The sequence below is a fragment of the Cherax quadricarinatus genome, chromosome 33, assembly GCF_038502225.1.
Source record: "Cherax quadricarinatus isolate ZL_2023a chromosome 33, ASM3850222v1, whole genome shotgun sequence".
Taxonomy (NCBI): domain Eukaryota; kingdom Metazoa; phylum Arthropoda; class Malacostraca; order Decapoda; family Parastacidae; genus Cherax; species Cherax quadricarinatus.
In genome coordinates, this window is record NC_091324.1 from 13314961 (window position 1) to 13331838 (window position 16878).

Consider the following 16878-nt stretch of genomic DNA (forward strand, 5'->3'; position numbering starts at 1 on the left):
GGGCGGAAGCTGCTTCCTGTACAGCTGCTCTGTGAGAAGAGTTGAGACCTTCCTGTTGCTGGGTACCATCCACCACCTCCCTGGCGCCCAGATCCAGCCGATGTTTTCATCATGCAGCTACCCATCTCTAAGTGTCTCTGCAGTCAAGACACCCTCAGCAATCATGCTGAGACAAGCATGGCACTGGCAGAGGGAGGCACATGTGCAGTGTATTTCACAGATGGTTCTGTCGACCCTGACAGGAAGAGAGCAGCAGCTGGACTGTACCACAATGGTCACACACAAGGCTGGCGACTCCCTGACCACTGCACGATCCTTCAAGCTGAGCTGGTGGCGATTCAGCAGGCATTGTCACATGCCCTACGACATCGACTCCGACCTGTCATACATGTTGATTCCACCTCTGCAATCAATGCCCTCTCCCATCCTCAACCACAGGATAATGTTCACCTCATCACATCGATCCTGAGCATAATGACAGCCTTAGAAGTTCAGGGTAATAGATCGACATTGAACTGGATCCCCAGCCATGCTGGCATCCGGGGAAATGAGGCGGCAGATGATGCAGCCAAGGCAGCAACAGACTATCCACATGTTGGGATTACTGTCCCAATCAGCCTACGACAGACCAAACTGGTGGCTGCCAGAGCCACGAAACTTATGGGGGAGGTCTTAGGTGATACCCCATCTCAACAGTGGTACCGAGCAGCGACTCAGGGAGAACCCCCTCCATATGATAGAAGCTGGTCCAGAGCGCAGTGTACCGCCATCCATCGGCTTCGTTTGGGCTTTCCCACGGCCAAGAGGATGTTAGACAAGGCTGAGGAGATGTGCCAGTACTGTCAGCACGTTGTCCAGCGGCCCCTAACACACTATCTTCTAGAGTGCGAAGCTACTGAGACATTCCGCAGGCAACTGGGGGTGATATTCCCTCCCGAAGAGGACCCAGAGATGACTGCGGCCACACTAGTGTACCATGGGGTCAACGAACCAGACAAGCTGTTACCTGTAATAATGACATATCCTCCTCCTCGCTAGTGTCCATAGTTACATATGGTGTCGCTTATGAGATGCACCAGTTGAACTGACCAGAGGGGCGCTTGAGTGGCATGCGTCGCATCATTGTGGAAACCTTTCTCCATCGGGAGCCAGAGACGGGTCATCGCAAGATTGGGACCCGTGCCAGGACTATGGTCTTGGCGAACATTATACATACATGTTTTGTTTGTAATGGCTTGATAAAGCTCCTGGAGAGCGAAACGTTGCCACAATAAAATGTCACATTAGTTGCACTTGTGTCCTTTTACTTTACATATTGTCGGTAATTCTACCAACTTTATTACAGTTTGAGAACAATAATACGTAAAGAACTTCAATTGAACTTTATTGGCATAAGACTTAGGGAGATTGACACAAGTCAGTCCACCTATCATTATTCCATCATGCAAGAGGAGCCACATGTCTATGGCGCATCCAACAAGATAAGCAGACTCTTGGATGTCAGTACCGCCCGGTTCCTGCTGGGTTCATACACAAATAACCAGCACATAGAAAAGAGGAGCTTACGACGACGTTTCGGTCCGACTTGGACCATTTACAAAGTCACACAGTGTGACTTTGTAAATGTTCCAAGTCGGACCGAAACGTCGTCGTAAGCTCCTCTCTTCTATGTGCGGGTTATTTGTGTATCATTCCAGTCACGGTATTGTGCCTTTTTTTGTTATTCCTGCTGGGTTACAAGTATCTTTGTCACCACCACCAGACGTAGACCAAACGAAATGTAAACTTTGCCAGATGGACTATTGTCACACCCTGTGTCATTAATGTAGAGTGCGATAAAATTAATGAATTTAGAGACAACTCACTCAGAAATGTTCAAGAAATGGCAAAGTATTTTATCCAGTGGTATATTACAGACCATTCTGGAGAAATACCCTGACTTTGCTAGCTGTAAACAAGCATTACCACGTGTGTTAGTCTGTGTGTGTGTACGTGCTCGTGCGTGTGTCTGTGTTTGTGCGTGCGCCCTCGTGTGTGTGCGCCCGCGCAGTCGTGTGTGTGCGCGCTCGCGTGGGTGTATCACCCACTTAATATTTGTATTTATAGCTCATTACAGTTGTGACCGGGTGTGGACGTGTCAGTGGCTCATTACTTTGTAATTTGTTCATGATTGTAACCATGTATAGGAGTGTAGATGGTTCATTACCTTTGTAACTTGCCATGATTGTGACCAGATCTACCTGTAGTTCATTACCTTTGTAACTAGTTCAACTATCAAATATTTGGGGTCCAGTCCCTGGACCCATTATGTACCTCTGTAATCTTTTGACTACCGCCCACAGGATGGGTATGAGGTACAGAATAAAGATATTAAACTAAACTAACTGACGACACGACTTTTGTCATCTCCCAAATCCAAATCTAGCCTCACTCAACACCTGGATGACTGTCAATAAACTTACGCTTAATACAGACAAAAACCTTTTACATTATGTTTAGGAGTAGAGCAAGTGAGGTTCGACTAAACATTATACTTAACAACATCCTTATTACTAAACATAAAGAGGGAAAATTCCTGGGTCTGCACATTGATAACAACATGAAATTCAACACCCATATCCAATACCACAAAAAAAGTCTCCAAAACAGTTGGCATCCTCTCAAAGATACGTTACTATGTACCACATATTTATTAGAAAACGTTTCGGTCCTGGGACCTTGATCACTTCTAACATACAGAGGTAGAAAGGCATTATATATATAGGCGGAGAGTGAGGTATGACGCACGTGACCTGAGTGCGTCACACCTCACTCTCCGCCTATATATATAATGTCTTTCTACCTCTGTATGTTAGAAGTGATCAAGGTCCCAGGACCGAAACGTTTTCTAATAAATATGTCATAGTGTTTGCTTACGTGTCTTTCTAAACCAACTTGTCGGTATTTATTACCAAGGTTTATACCACTATGTACCACAAACAGCACTACTTCCACTATACTTTTCACTGATCTACTACCTCGCCTATGCTATTTGTGCCTGGGGCTCCACAACGACAAATGTAAATAGTGTGCTGAAAATATCTAGCCTAGACAGGACTCGCAGCAATGGTTTTAAGTTGGAAAAATTCAGATTCAGGAAGGATATAGGAAAGTACTGGTTTGGTAATAGAGTTGTGGATGAGTGGAACAAACTCCCAAGTACCGTTATAGAGGCCAGAACGTTGTGTAGCTTTAAAAATAGGTTGGATAAATACATGAGTAGATGTGGGTGGGTGTGAGTTAGACCTGATAGCTTGTGCTAACAGGTCGGTTGCCGTGTTCCTCCCTTAAGTCAATGTGACCTGACCTGACTAGGTTGGGTGCATTGGCTTAAGCCGGTAGGAGACTTGGACCTGCCTCGCATGGGCCAGTAGGCCTTCTGCAGTGTTCCTTCGTTCTTATGTTCTTATGTTCTTAAAACCAATAATAACCCAATAAAAACCTGCAGTGCGAATGATCACACAATCCACTGTTAAACCCCCCCCCTCTTCAAAGACCTGAACCTACTCACTTAACAAAACATTCACCTACATTTACAGTATCAATTCTAATATAAATCCCGACCTGAATCGCTTTCCTGACAGTTGCACTAGGACTCATAGATATAACATTAAGCACAAAAACCTCTATAATATTCCTCGTGTCAGGTGTCAGGTGTCAGGTTAAATCTTTTCAAAAACTCAATGTACATAAAAGGGCCCAAAATCTGGAGCTTTCTGGCAGAAAACTCCAGAACCACAGGTTCAGCTAGCATCTTTAAAACTACAGTAAAAGAACACCTTATCTCTTCAACTTATCTCAGTCCATCTTAAATACATTTGTAAAAACTATATATGCATTTGCTCAATATCGTGAATATAGATAAAACTTTATAATCAATATATACTTACTCTCAATATCTGTATTCATCCCAAATGTTAATCACTCCATCGTGTCCACCTGAGGTTAATAAACAAAATTGTAATTCTTCTCTACAAAACTTATTAAAGCCATTTAGCACAACCTGATAGAATATTTAGTTCTCTTTTATTCATTGTAACTCACCTAATGACCATAATTACTGTTATTGCCTTAGTAATACTAAGTTAGTTAAGTCTGCCCGAAATGCTTCGCACCGTGTCTTCCTTTGCAGATGACACCCGAATCTGCATGACAGTGTCTTCCATTGCAGACACTGCAAGGCTCCAGGCGGACATCAACCAAATCTTTCAGTGGGCTGCAGAAAACAATATGAAGTTCAACGATGAGAAATTTCAATTACTCCGATATGGTAAACATGAGGAAATTAAAACTTTATCAGAGTACAAAACAAATTCCGGCCACAAAATAGAGCGAAAAACCAACGTCAAAGACCTGGGAGTAATCATGTCGGATGATCTCACCTTCAAGGACCATAACATTGTATCAATCGCATCTGCTAGAAAAATGACAGGATGGATAATGAGAACCTTCAAAACTAGGGAGGCCAAGCCCTTGATGACACTCTTCAGGTCGCTTGTTCTATCTAGGCTGGAATATTGCTGCATACTAACAGCACCTTTCAAGGCAGGTGAAATTGCCGACCTAGAAAATGTACAGAGAACCTTCACGGCGCGCATAACGGAGATAAAACACCTCAATTATTGGGAGCGCTTGAGGTTCCTAAACCTGTATTCCCTGGCACGCAGGCGGGAGAGATACATGATTATATACACCTGGAAAATCCTAGAGGGACTAGTACCGAACTTGCACACGAAAATCACTCACTACGAAAGCAAAAGACTTGGCAGACGATGCAACATCCCCCCAATGAAAAGCAGGGGTGTCACTAGCACGTTAAGAGACCATACAATAAGTGTCAGGGGCCCGAGACTGTTCAACTGCCTCCCAGCACACAATAAGGGGGATTACCAACAGACCCCTGGCAGTCTTCAAGCTGGTACTGGACAAGCACCTAAAGTCGGTTCCTGACCAGCCGGGCTGTGGCTCGTACGTTGGTTTGCGTGCAGCCAGCAGCAACAGCCTGGTTGATCAGGCTCTGATCCACCAAGAGGCCTGGTCACAGACCGGGCCGCGGGGGCGTTGACCCCCGGAACTCTCTCCAGGTAAACTCCAGGTAATATAAAGGGGCTTTTGGCATGAACACCCAACTGTTATATTCCTGTGTACAAACATGTATCATGTTGAATAAAATATTATTATTATTATTATTATTATTATTATTATTATTATTATTATTATTATTATTATTATTATTATTATTATTATTATTATCAGGAAGAGGAAGGTAGCCCTAATTTCTTCAGTGTAAGGCGTTAAACGTTGAAGGTGAAAAATTTATGCATTACGACACTTCAAAGTTTATTCTCTATAAGGATTACAATGCTGAGTTTACAGAAATTTGGTTATTGTTTGGTTTACATGTAGTAAAATTGTGATTACAGAGTGTACCACTAGAACGCTTAGCATGGCTAGGCATTTCGGGCATACTTAGTTTTATTCTTAATTGTAAAATATTACAAATTACTTGCGCAACACTTGGGTGAGGAACTGAACACCTTCAGTCAAGGATAAGGAACTAACTGTTTCTGTCAACTCTTCATGGCTAAGGGACTGAATACCTTAAAATTACTTCTCCACTGGTAGTGTTTCCAGTATAAAAGTCGCTTCTGTTTTCGACCGAAGAAGTCTGCTGCGCAAGTGAAACGTCGGCAAGATACCCAAGTAGTGCAGGTGAAACGAGGTAGCGCTGGAGGTGTGGAGGGAAGGACTGCTGGTTGGGTCATAGCTGGTATAGTAAATGTGTCTGTTAAGAAATCTGTAAGCCGAGGTAGGTTTAGGTGCAGACAGAAGCATCTCAAATTCTCAAAATGCCAGAATTTTTGGATATATATTATAAGCTTAATTATTACATGTAGTGCAGAATATAGTACTGAAACAACGTGTATATATATATATATATATATATATAGAGAGAGAGAGAGAGAGAGAGAGATATGTCGTGCCGAATAGGCAGAACTTGCGATCTTGGCTTAAATAGCAACGCTCATCTTGCCATATAGGACAAGTGAAAATTTATGTATGCAATAATTTCGCCAAAATCATTCTGAACCTAATGAAAAAAAATATATTTCACTGTGTTTACCTGTGTTTGTTTAGTATTAAATTATTGTAAACAAATCTAAAATATATATAGTTGGGTTAGGCTAAAATAAATTGTTCTTGTTATAATAAGGTTAGGTAAGTTTTCTAAGATTCTTTTGGTGCAAAATTAAAATTTTTTACATTATCATTAATGAAAAATATATATCTTTAAACGTATAAGAGAAAATTTTAGAAAGGACTTAATTTTAAATGAGTTCTTGCTAATTGACCAGTTTCACATATTCGGCACGACATATATATATATATATATATATATATATATATATATATATATATATATATATATATATATATATATATAGTATTATAACCACGAACGAGTAGTATTTAATCAGTAACAACACTGCGACTAGCCAGGGGATCGAACCCGTGTTGTTTTAGCTCGCCTCATGGTGAGCGAAAATTCACTGAGACATTATCACCGAGAGGTGGGTATTTATTTATTTATTTATTTATTTATTTACAATTTGAGCACACATACAGAGGTACAAAAAAATACAGATAAGAGCAGCATGCCGAAGCCACTTATACTATGCATAGCATTACGGGCTGGCTTAAAATTAACTTAAGATTAACTAAGCAATGATGAAATCAGTGATAAAACATTAATGTAAACAGATTACTATAAAGCACAAGTGTTTTACATTGTTGTACATTCAGTCGTATGGAGTATTCTGTTAGGTATGTTACGTATGTCTCAGTATTTATACAGGGAGAGAATAATCATCATTTTAGGGATTCTTATTTTTATTTTTAATATTATTATTGTTGTTGTCGCAACCACAAAACACGTTTAACCCGTATAATTCATACATTTTTCTCTCAGCTCTTGTCCTTTGTAAATTATCATAGTTCAGGATAACCACACAGTGCGTGTGTACCAATACACTATTATGTCATGAATAACAATACGTTTTGTAAATTCGCCGAGAAAATAGTAAAGCAGAGTAGGTGAAGCATGGTAGTAAGACATACCCAAGTGTGAGGCAATAGTTGGTGGACAACCTAGCGTTGTGTTGAGGTCAGCGATCCACTAAGACTTCTTTAGTGTCTAACAAAAAGATGTCTTCTGGCTATCCCTCGGCACTAGGGCTCAGGAATAAAGTCGTAAAGGCATGTCCATTACTCCCACGCCGACAGATTGTGCCTGGAACAACGACGTGGCGTTTATGGGGGAACTATTTGAGTGCTTGGAGCAAGGCGAGAAGGGAGACACTAAGCCGAGTGCCAGGAGACATGACGACTTTTACGTCCACTGGTGCCAACTGACGGTTCATAACACCGATATTTCACGTCCGGTGGCACTCATCCCCCCCCCGTACTCTCTTGTCCAGTACCCTCTCTCTGTGTCTCTGTCTCTGTCTGTCTGTCTGTCTCTCTCTCTCTCTCTCTCTCTCTCTCTCTCTCTCTCTCTATGTATATAATTCCACCGGGGCACTAGGAGGATTATTGAGGGTGCAAGACAAGCTGAAGACTGGGTTGTACTGTTATATTCAAGGGAAGGCCCTAAACCCATAGGGATCATATAGCGCCTGCAAAATGGGAGGAAATCAGCTCTCATCCAAGGAAGGGGAGGATAGTACTAGTTCCTTGGATCAACAGCCCATCATTAGCACCAAGGTTTCCTCCACCCTCCCCATCCTAACAACAGAACCAGCAGCAGCATTAACAATAGCAGTAACAACAGAAGGAGTCGTATCACTAGCAGCAACAACCAAAACAACAATAATAACAACTGCACCAGCTAAAGATTAACAACTGAAGCAACAACAAGAACAGCAACAACAACGTTACTGGGGTGCAGCAATGTTGAGGTAGTTGTGTCTTGAATGTCATTCCTTGCAAACCTGGACAGTTCATATCTTTCACGCCGTATTAACAAGCTGCGCCTTTTGCCACAAATAGTACGCTTGGATGCAGTGTAAATCAGAACACAAAGGCAGTCACTGCAGACAGCTGGGTCTCTGAGGAGAGATGCGTAAACAGGCATTGATAACTCACGAAATCGTAATGACGCGAGTTTTATACCCACCCGTGATATTTTTTTTTTAGGCATTGGTAAGAAAAATTCTAGTACCTAAGAGACGGGAGATGGTATTTAAAAAAAAAGTACGTTGTAGACTGGAGAATTCCCCCCCTCCCTCCTCCCACGATAGAACTATTGCAGCTGGGGTTATTGTAGGTTGTCTTAGTTGCTGGAGCTGTGAGAGCGTGTATAGAATGGTAATATATACCGACAGTATGATGTTATTGACACATTGTGTAGGTTACGATATTTTATTAGAAAACGTTTCGCCCGCCAGGGAGTACCAGTTCATTATCATCATACTCTGAGAATAGTGGCATCATCATGCCCTGTGAACAGTGGCATTATCATCATACTCTTAGAACATCGGAATTATCATCATACTCTGAGAACTGAGGCATTATCGTCATACTGTGAAAACATTGCCATTACCATTATACCGTGAGTATCCCACTGACTAGTGCAGCGTGGGTCGTCGTGCATCAGCGATCAATTAGCTGGGTGCTCTGCTAAAATTAGCTTTATTATATGCAGGGTTGAGAAAGCTAAGATATGAAGACAGACAAAATACTCTGGCAGCATGTACATAGTCCCAGTCCACTCAGTCTAACTGGAGGTGTGGCGGCTGGCACCCACTGTGCCCATGCAGAGGAAGGTCTCAACCTGCTTATTATTACAAGTATTATTATCATTATTATTATTTTTATTATTATCAAATTGGGGGGAAATATCAAACTCGAAGGGGACGAACACTTTCTGGTAACCAAGTTTGATGTGCAAAATGAGGATAGTTCCAAATCTTTGGATCAAGAGTGTTTTGCACCTCACTTCAAGGAATAGTAATAATAATAATAATAATAGTAATAATAATAATAATGACAATGATATTTCTAATCATTATCCTTAAACAATATTTTCTTCCAATAATATTCTTCAGTAAATACCTTTAATAATATCCTTAACATATCATTCAATATATCTAAAAATTCTTAAACATCCTTAAATAATATTCTTAAATATCCTTCAGTAATATTCTTAAATAATATTCATAAATATCTTTCAGTACTATCCTTAAATAATATCCTTCAGTAATATCCTTCAATAATAACCTGCGGTGTGTCCTGAGTCATAATATTCAAGTGGAATTCCCTGAGAGCCAGAGGGAGGGATTCCCCCAGTGTGTGTATCCCTGGCCACCTTCACCACACCTACTCTTCTCAACATTCAAGCAATGTCAAGAAATAGTTTAGAAAACCTACTAGTAATTTACTGAACACATGGACTTCAGGCTGAGGGACTGATTACTTCAAACTCCTCCTCATCTTCCACCGTCCTCTGCATTGGACCGAAGAAGCCACTGGCTGGCGAAACGTTTCCAGAATAAAGATAATCCAAATGTCTTTTTTTATCTATTCAAAGCAATGCCAAGAAAACACACATGTGCACACCAAGCTTTGAGACAACGTATCGCTTGAGCCATTGGTTTATTGAAGCTCTACACAGAGCAGAACGTCGCAAGTGAAGCTTGAACCTCGCCGGGTTTTCTTCAATACTTCTAATGTGTAAGGCATGTAGTAAGCCTTTATATCAGGCAGGACTGTGATTTTTCCGTGCAAGATATATTCACTGTTACCCTCATATTGTAACTAATATACCTACTCTGGAAATAAAGTTATATTATTAAGGCCTTTATGGGGGAGAAACGTTGTCGAGTAAAAAGGCTCTCTCTGCTACATGTTTTACATTCGAACTGAAGGTCATCGGCTACTAAACTATCATTACAGTCTTAGTTTACTTTCTAATAAATTTTCATATATTACTAGAGATCGCATTTTTCGAGCAGCTTCAGATCTGCAATGCCAGTGTATTGCAGAATTGAGACACTTATGCAACATATGGGAATCTTTACTGAAGAAACGTTTCGCCACACAGTGGCTTCATCAGTCTTATACAAAGAAAGAAGGAATAAGGAGAGGAGGAGTTTGAGGTAATCAGTTCCTCAGTGTCTGAATGTTTAAGAAATGAACCAGACACCGTCACAATGAATCTTACTAAGTGTCTTGAAGTAAATACACACAGTTCTAAGTGGATTGTGAAAACGTGAAATTGCATTAAGTTTTATAACCTGCATGAACTGTATCACTGTAGACAACAAGAGCATTTCACTCCTCCATGGAAGATGTGTTCATTTAATATCACATACCTGCAAGTCCCTCCCAAGAAGCTCATTGCTAGTAATCCCTTCCTTAAATCACTTGTTAAAGCAACTGCTCAAGAAGAAATTTCTCGCCTAGCTGGTAGTAATAAGTTAACACAAGTTATATACACTGATGAATCTAAACAGGAGTCTTCTGGCAGGGCTGCATCTGCTCTCGTTGCCACCTCCCTAGTTAAGAACGATAATAAATTTGTTGAGTTAGGCATAAGAATTAACAACTAGGCGTCTACATTGCTAACTGAACTGTTTGCAATCCTAATGGCGCTAAAGCTAACTTATGACACTGAGCTTGACTTTATCATCATTACTGATTCTATGTTATCACTGAATGTTCTTAACTCATATAATGACTCCAACAACATGCTCATTGGAGAAGCCAGGTATAGATACTCAAAAATGAGGGACAAAGGAATTAATGTACAATGGCTATGGATCTCATCACACATTGGATTACTCATTCATGATAAAGTTGATATGTTAGCCAAGAAGAGTACCCAGGAGAATGTAGACTATAACTTTCGTATATCTGTATCTAGCATTAGGAATAATATTAGGAAAGAAGTAAATAATGAAAATGATTGTTATAGGAATGCAGTTAGAAGCCTAAGTAGATCTATGATAACATGAACGTAGATAAGTATGTTCATGGAGCAACTTGCAATGTGAACAGACTGGTGTTGTAGTGGCCAGGCTTAGGCTTGTTTACAAGTACTTCTGGCAGTTTGGGAGACACACAGATAATGATCAAACTAATGTAAATTATGTGATCAGGCATATTGTCATTGTCTTGAACACTATATGCTTAATTGTCCACTTATTGAGGAATACAGAGACAGACAGTATAATAACCTATGTGACATGTCAAGATATCTTATTAATGAAAGTAAGATACCAGATATACTAAGCAAATTTCCTAAATTTGCTTGTAACAGATAAGTAAACTGTAGATATAAACCCATATGTACACCTGTTGTGAAAATCTGTCTGGACTGCCTCCAAGTGAGTCGCCTACCCTGGCAAGCTCTGTTGACACCGAGCTCTAAGGCCAGTACCTCAGCCTCACAAGTGGCTTATAGTACAGATTTTCATAAATGACTGATGTTGCAAGAAACTTCGCCTGCATGCACGTTTAAAGGACTAACTTACTTGGTGTTGCAGCATATATCCTGATCTTCAACTTCCCTAAGCTTAGCCCCTTTGGACTTTCCCTCAGAAACCACGTGCAACCGGGAGCCTTAATTCCTGCAATATTCAATCGATATTAGTGACCTGCCTGCACCTCAGAAATTCCTGTATCCAAGAGGGTGTGTATCCCCTACTATAACTATGCAGAATCGGACACTAGCTTCTAGGTAGACAAGAGACAAAATCATGTACTGGTCATGAACTGCCGGCTGCACAAAGGCCACAGCTCAACTTGCTCGCAACTTTCCCCAGACACTGGCCAGAAATCCTAAGAAAAAGTGGAGGTTTTGTCTTACTGTATGGACCTGACGGAGGAGGTCATCTACAGTACATCGAGGTGCCTCCACCAGATTTTCCCAGGTCTCATATGTGAAAACACGTGTGGGACACCGTCTGCTGATCACGGCATGTGTTGTCCAGATGGTGTCTAGTCATAGAAGAAAGATCTGGCATCTTCGAGACCCGCGTCTCATCATTCAAACTTGGGCTGCCAGTTCTCCCTAGCTATCTTAACCTAGTGTTTGCCTACATTATCGGCCTATTACTATCTATGTTAAGGTCTTAGGTCTACATTATTATTATCTACAGTTGACTCAATAATCCTAATATTAGTGTACTAACAGTATAAACTACCTACTTCTTCCCTGAAGGGTAAATCTATAAATTAAGTAGTACTTTCCATCCATCTACGCCAATCCGAGAGTGTGTTTGTGTTTTGGGTGGGTTTAAGGGCCCTCGAACAGTGTGTTTTTCCCTGTTGAGACTTCTCAGACCGAATAAGTTCCAACATCCTCCCACCGGCGAAGGTAGGCGCTAAGTCTAAATCAAGTTCACCTTCCGCGAGCCCCCACGGCGGACCCTGGACACAAGTGCCATCTGGCCACTCTCGTCGAGCAGACTCCGGTCTAACTTCAATCGTCCAGTTTCCCCTGCGTGGACTTCTGGGGGTGTAAACTTGTTGGTTCCGGTGGTCTTAGCACCCTTTCCTTTAACTTTAACATCTTTCGTATGTCTAGCCTTGACTGAGTGGCTCCGTACTTTCCCACCCAGTGGCCCACATGCCCTGGTAGCCTTTCCTCCCACTGATACGAGGTTCCCTGGATTTAATGGCAATCTATCTCCCTCTTTATGTACCCTGTAAAAGTGTTTTCCCAAGGTGGCCGAGTGTTCGTCACTCCCTACCTGGTTCAGCTTCTCTGGCGGTTCATCGTGTATACTGGTACTCATTATCACTACTCCCCCAGCTATCATGGGGACAGCTTCTTCTCTATCTGGCGTGGCAGGGAATTCAGGTGGAATCCTGCCACCTATGATGTATCCTACTGGGGATCTGTATAAACCAATTCCTTCCCTAAACGTTCGTCGTGTAGACAGGAAGTCATCTATCTGATTGGCTCCCACCAGGATACCTACATTTCTGACTGTGTCAGTGGTAATTCCCTGGTCTGCTAGCTTCACGTCAAGGTCTTTCAATCGCTTAGCTGCTGCAGCAAGACCTCTCGCTGTAATTGCCCTGGGTAACATCTCTACCACCAAGGCTGTAATGTCTCTGCGATGTCCACCTAATTTGACTGTGACATCCACCACATCATAAGATTTGGGTGGGGCCTGACTTATAGCCCCTCCCAACCTCATACTAACTTTCCTTGTGGCCTTCAACTTTAATTTAGCCACCAACTTCTTTGTTATCAAGGATACTTGTGCTCCAAAGTCAAAGAATAATCGGGTTGTTTTGGACCTGTGCCCATTCACAACCTTTGCCATGACTGTAGGTAGGGCAGCACCTCCGTGATTCTCACTCGGATTAGAGACTTCACTCCCACTAATCACGCTGGCTACCATTTCAGGCTCAGACTCACTTTCTATCTCTACCTGAGAGATATCCCTACTAGCCTGGGGTTCTCTTAAATTATTGGGACATAGTGCAGTATGGTGCTTACCTTTGCAACAGACTCGACACTCACTGAGCTGGGTGCCACAGTCTCTCGCAAAGTGTTCCCCACAACACTTGAAGCAGAGTCTCAACTCCCTTAGTCTCTGTTGCCTACCGCTCAGTGTTATACACTTCGAGCAACTCGTGCTAGCGTGTTCGCCTTCGCAGAACACGCATATTCTGGCATGAGTGCCTCTGAGGTTCTGCTTAGAGGTTCTTACCTTAGACACTTCTTTACCATAGTACACTCCAACGTTAGTCGTATGAGCTTTAGACTGATCTCTCGAGATCTTTGAGTAACTGTCTGGGTTTTTATGTGGTGATGGTGGTGACTCTTCTCTCACACCTATACTCAAATGAGAAACGAGATCTCCCAACCCCTCAACAATTTGTTGTATCATGAACCTATTCGTCCGATATTTTAAGTGTAACTCATGCACTGTAGTGCCAGCCAGTTTCCTCTGAATCACCTGACTGATGAACCATTCTGACTTACCCCAATCATGTAAATCTTTAAGACTATTTGTCAAACTCATAACTTCCATTCGGAACTTCTCTAGGCTCTGACGGTCATGGCGACAAGCCTCTAGATCCAACAACTGATAAAGTATAGCTACCTTTATCTCCTCAGTGTTACCAAACATGTCCTTTAATTGGTCTTTGGCATGTTGGTAATTAGTGTCAGTGGTTTGGTAATGCCGGACCAAGTCCAAGGCTTTACCCTTGAGCTGTGACCGTAAATACTGTAATTTGACGGCATCTGACAAATCGTCTCTGTCATCTATCTGGGCTTTAAACTGTTCCCAGAAAGCAATGTACTCTGTTAAGGTTCCGTCGAACGTTGGTAAATTCAACTGGGGCAATCTGGGCAACACATTAACAGGTGTGCTGTTGTTCGTGTTCCCTGAAACATTTGCTGCCCCTGCTGTACCGGCCTTCAAAGTCTTTATTAACTGCCTGCAGAGTCTCATCTCTGCTTTACACTCTGCCCTTCGTTCGTCATAGTCCTTCCGTGCTACTTCGACTGTATAGTCAGACTCACCTGTAGTATAGGCCTCTGCCTCATAAAGGATAAATGATCTCTCAAAGGCCTCCAGCCTTTGCTCCAAAGGTTTCAGGCAACTCTCAAGTTCCTCACAGTCTACATCCTGATCTTGCCTGGCCATACGACAATCCTCACATGCTTTGCTCAGGCGTCCCTTATAGGCTCCCATAGACCGCTTTAATTGACTTAGGGCTGAGACAGCTGGTACTTCATCTTCACCTACCATAGTTGTGGTTTAGTTAAGATCACGGTACTAATTTGTACTTCAATTAGCCCACCCCACAGCGCGAACGGTATTAGGCAAGAATGAACGAGTCTCAAGGCTTCTCAACAAGCTTAACAACTCCCTTTATTATATTGACTCTACTCTGAATAAAAAATGTACACTGTTAGCTCTCAAATCCCAATCGAAATGTGTATCGATGTGAAAGCTTAACCTAGCAATTTCCTGTACAATGTCAGCAAATAATTACAGGACTTAACCTAGTCTCAGGTACAATTCACAAATCCCACATTAAAATGAGTCAAAGGCAATGAAAATCACACAATAAAAAATGCAGTATACAAATTAAAATCACTTGGTTAACACAAATAAGTTCAACAATTCAACTTGTAAAACAGTAAATGAATAATGTATGTAAACAGCTTGGCCTAACTGTGCCCCGCTTACTCAGTCTAGCGTGGATGGTTGGATAAGGTAAATCCTAACCTAACTAGTGTGCTATAGCTTAAACCTGGCTTTAGAACTCCCTGTAAATAATAACTAGGTTAAATCTGGCATACCTACTATAACTGTTGTAAATATTGCACAAGCCTAGCCTAACTGTGGCTACCTTGCAAATCCACTGTAATTAACACACGTGTCCTACTCTGGATTACTTGTAATCACTGTAAATAATTAAATTCACAAGCTTCTCTAGCCTACCTGGCCTGCCTGTAAATTACTGCAAATAACAACTTCTGTGTATAGTCAGCTTGGCCTAGCCTCTGTGTAACTCTGGGCCTAGGTGTACTAACTTAACCTAACTCTGTTAAACTGGTTCCTAACTGTGGCCTAGCTATGTTAATTTTAACCTAGCTATTCCACATCCGGTTTGAAGGACCACTTGTGAAAATTTGTGTGGACTGCCTCCAAGTGAGTCGCCTACCCTGGCAATCTCTGTTGACACTGAGCTCTGAGGTCGGTACCTCAGCCTCACAAGTGGCTTATAGGACAGATTTTCATAAATGGCTGATGTTGCAAGAAACCTCACCTGCATGCACGTTTAAAGGACTAACTTGGTGTTGCAGCATATATCCTGATCTTCAACCTCCCTGAGCTTAGCCCCTTTGGACTTCCCCTCAGAAACCACGTGCAACCGGGAGCCTTAATTCCTGCAATATTCAATCGATATTAGTGACCTGCCTGCACCTCAGAAATTCTTGTATCCAAGAGGGTGTGTATCCCCTAGTATAACTATGCAGAAATGGACACTAGCTTCTAGGTAGACAAGAGACAAAATCATGTACTGGTCATGAACTGCCGGCTGCACAAAGGCCACAGCTCAACTCACTTGCAATTTTCCCCAAACACTGGCCAGAAATCCTAAGAAAAAGTGGAGGTTTTGTCTTACTGTATGGGCCTGACGGAGGAGGTCATCTACAGTACATCGAGTTGCCTCCACCAGATTTCCCCAGGTCTCATATGTGAAGACACGTGGGGGGAGCCGTCTGCTGATCACGACACGTGTTGTCCAGATGGTGTCTAGTCATAGAAGAAAGATCTGGCATCTTCGAGACCCGCGCCTCATCGTTCAAACTTGGGCTGCCAGTTCTCCCTAGTGTTTGCCTACATTATCGGCCTATTACTACCTATGTTAAAATCTTAGGTCTACATTATTATTATCTACAGTTGACTCAATAATCCTAATATTAGTGTACTAACAGTATAAACTACCTACTTCTTCCCTGAAGGGTAAATCTATAAATTAAGTAGTACCTTCCATCCACCTACGCCAATCCGGGAGTGTGTTTGTGTTTTGGGTGGGTTTAAGGGCCCTCGAATGGTGTGTTTTTTCCCCGTTGGGACGTCTCGGACCGAATAAGTTCCAACACCTGTTAACCCTTTTAGGGCCTAGCTCCTAGGCCTTTTGTGTATCCATATGCTCTTGTGCTACCTTCCACAGGATGGATATGCACAATAAACTAGCAACTTCGGTGGCAAAATCTAATCTTAAGAGCTGGTCATTGTCACACAAACTGATGCTGGCCTGTGTAGGTCCCAGTTTTTATTTATTATTTTTTTGGGA

At 42.0% G+C, this 16878-nt stretch overlaps 2 protein-coding genes across 6 annotated transcripts in view; one reads left to right on the forward strand and one right to left on the reverse strand.

Annotated features, from left to right (window-relative positions):
- Nucleotides 1-7449, reverse strand: part of LOC128693913 (vascular endothelial growth factor receptor kdr-like) — a 247983-nt gene extending 240534 nt beyond the window's left edge. For 3 of the 5 annotated variants that reach the window (XM_070090807.1, XM_070090815.1, XM_070090810.1), the window contains exon 1: nucleotides 7159-7449. The gene's annotated coding sequence lies outside the window, so the exon portion shown is untranslated. The remainder of the gene's footprint in view (nucleotides 1-7158) is intronic. The other 2 variants (XM_070090812.1, XM_070090814.1) reach the window with 1 other exon arrangement.
- The window catches only part of LOC128693830 (protein GPR107), a 157775-nt gene that overhangs the window by 55205 nt on the left and 85692 nt on the right, over nucleotides 1-16878 (forward strand). The window lies entirely within an intron of this gene.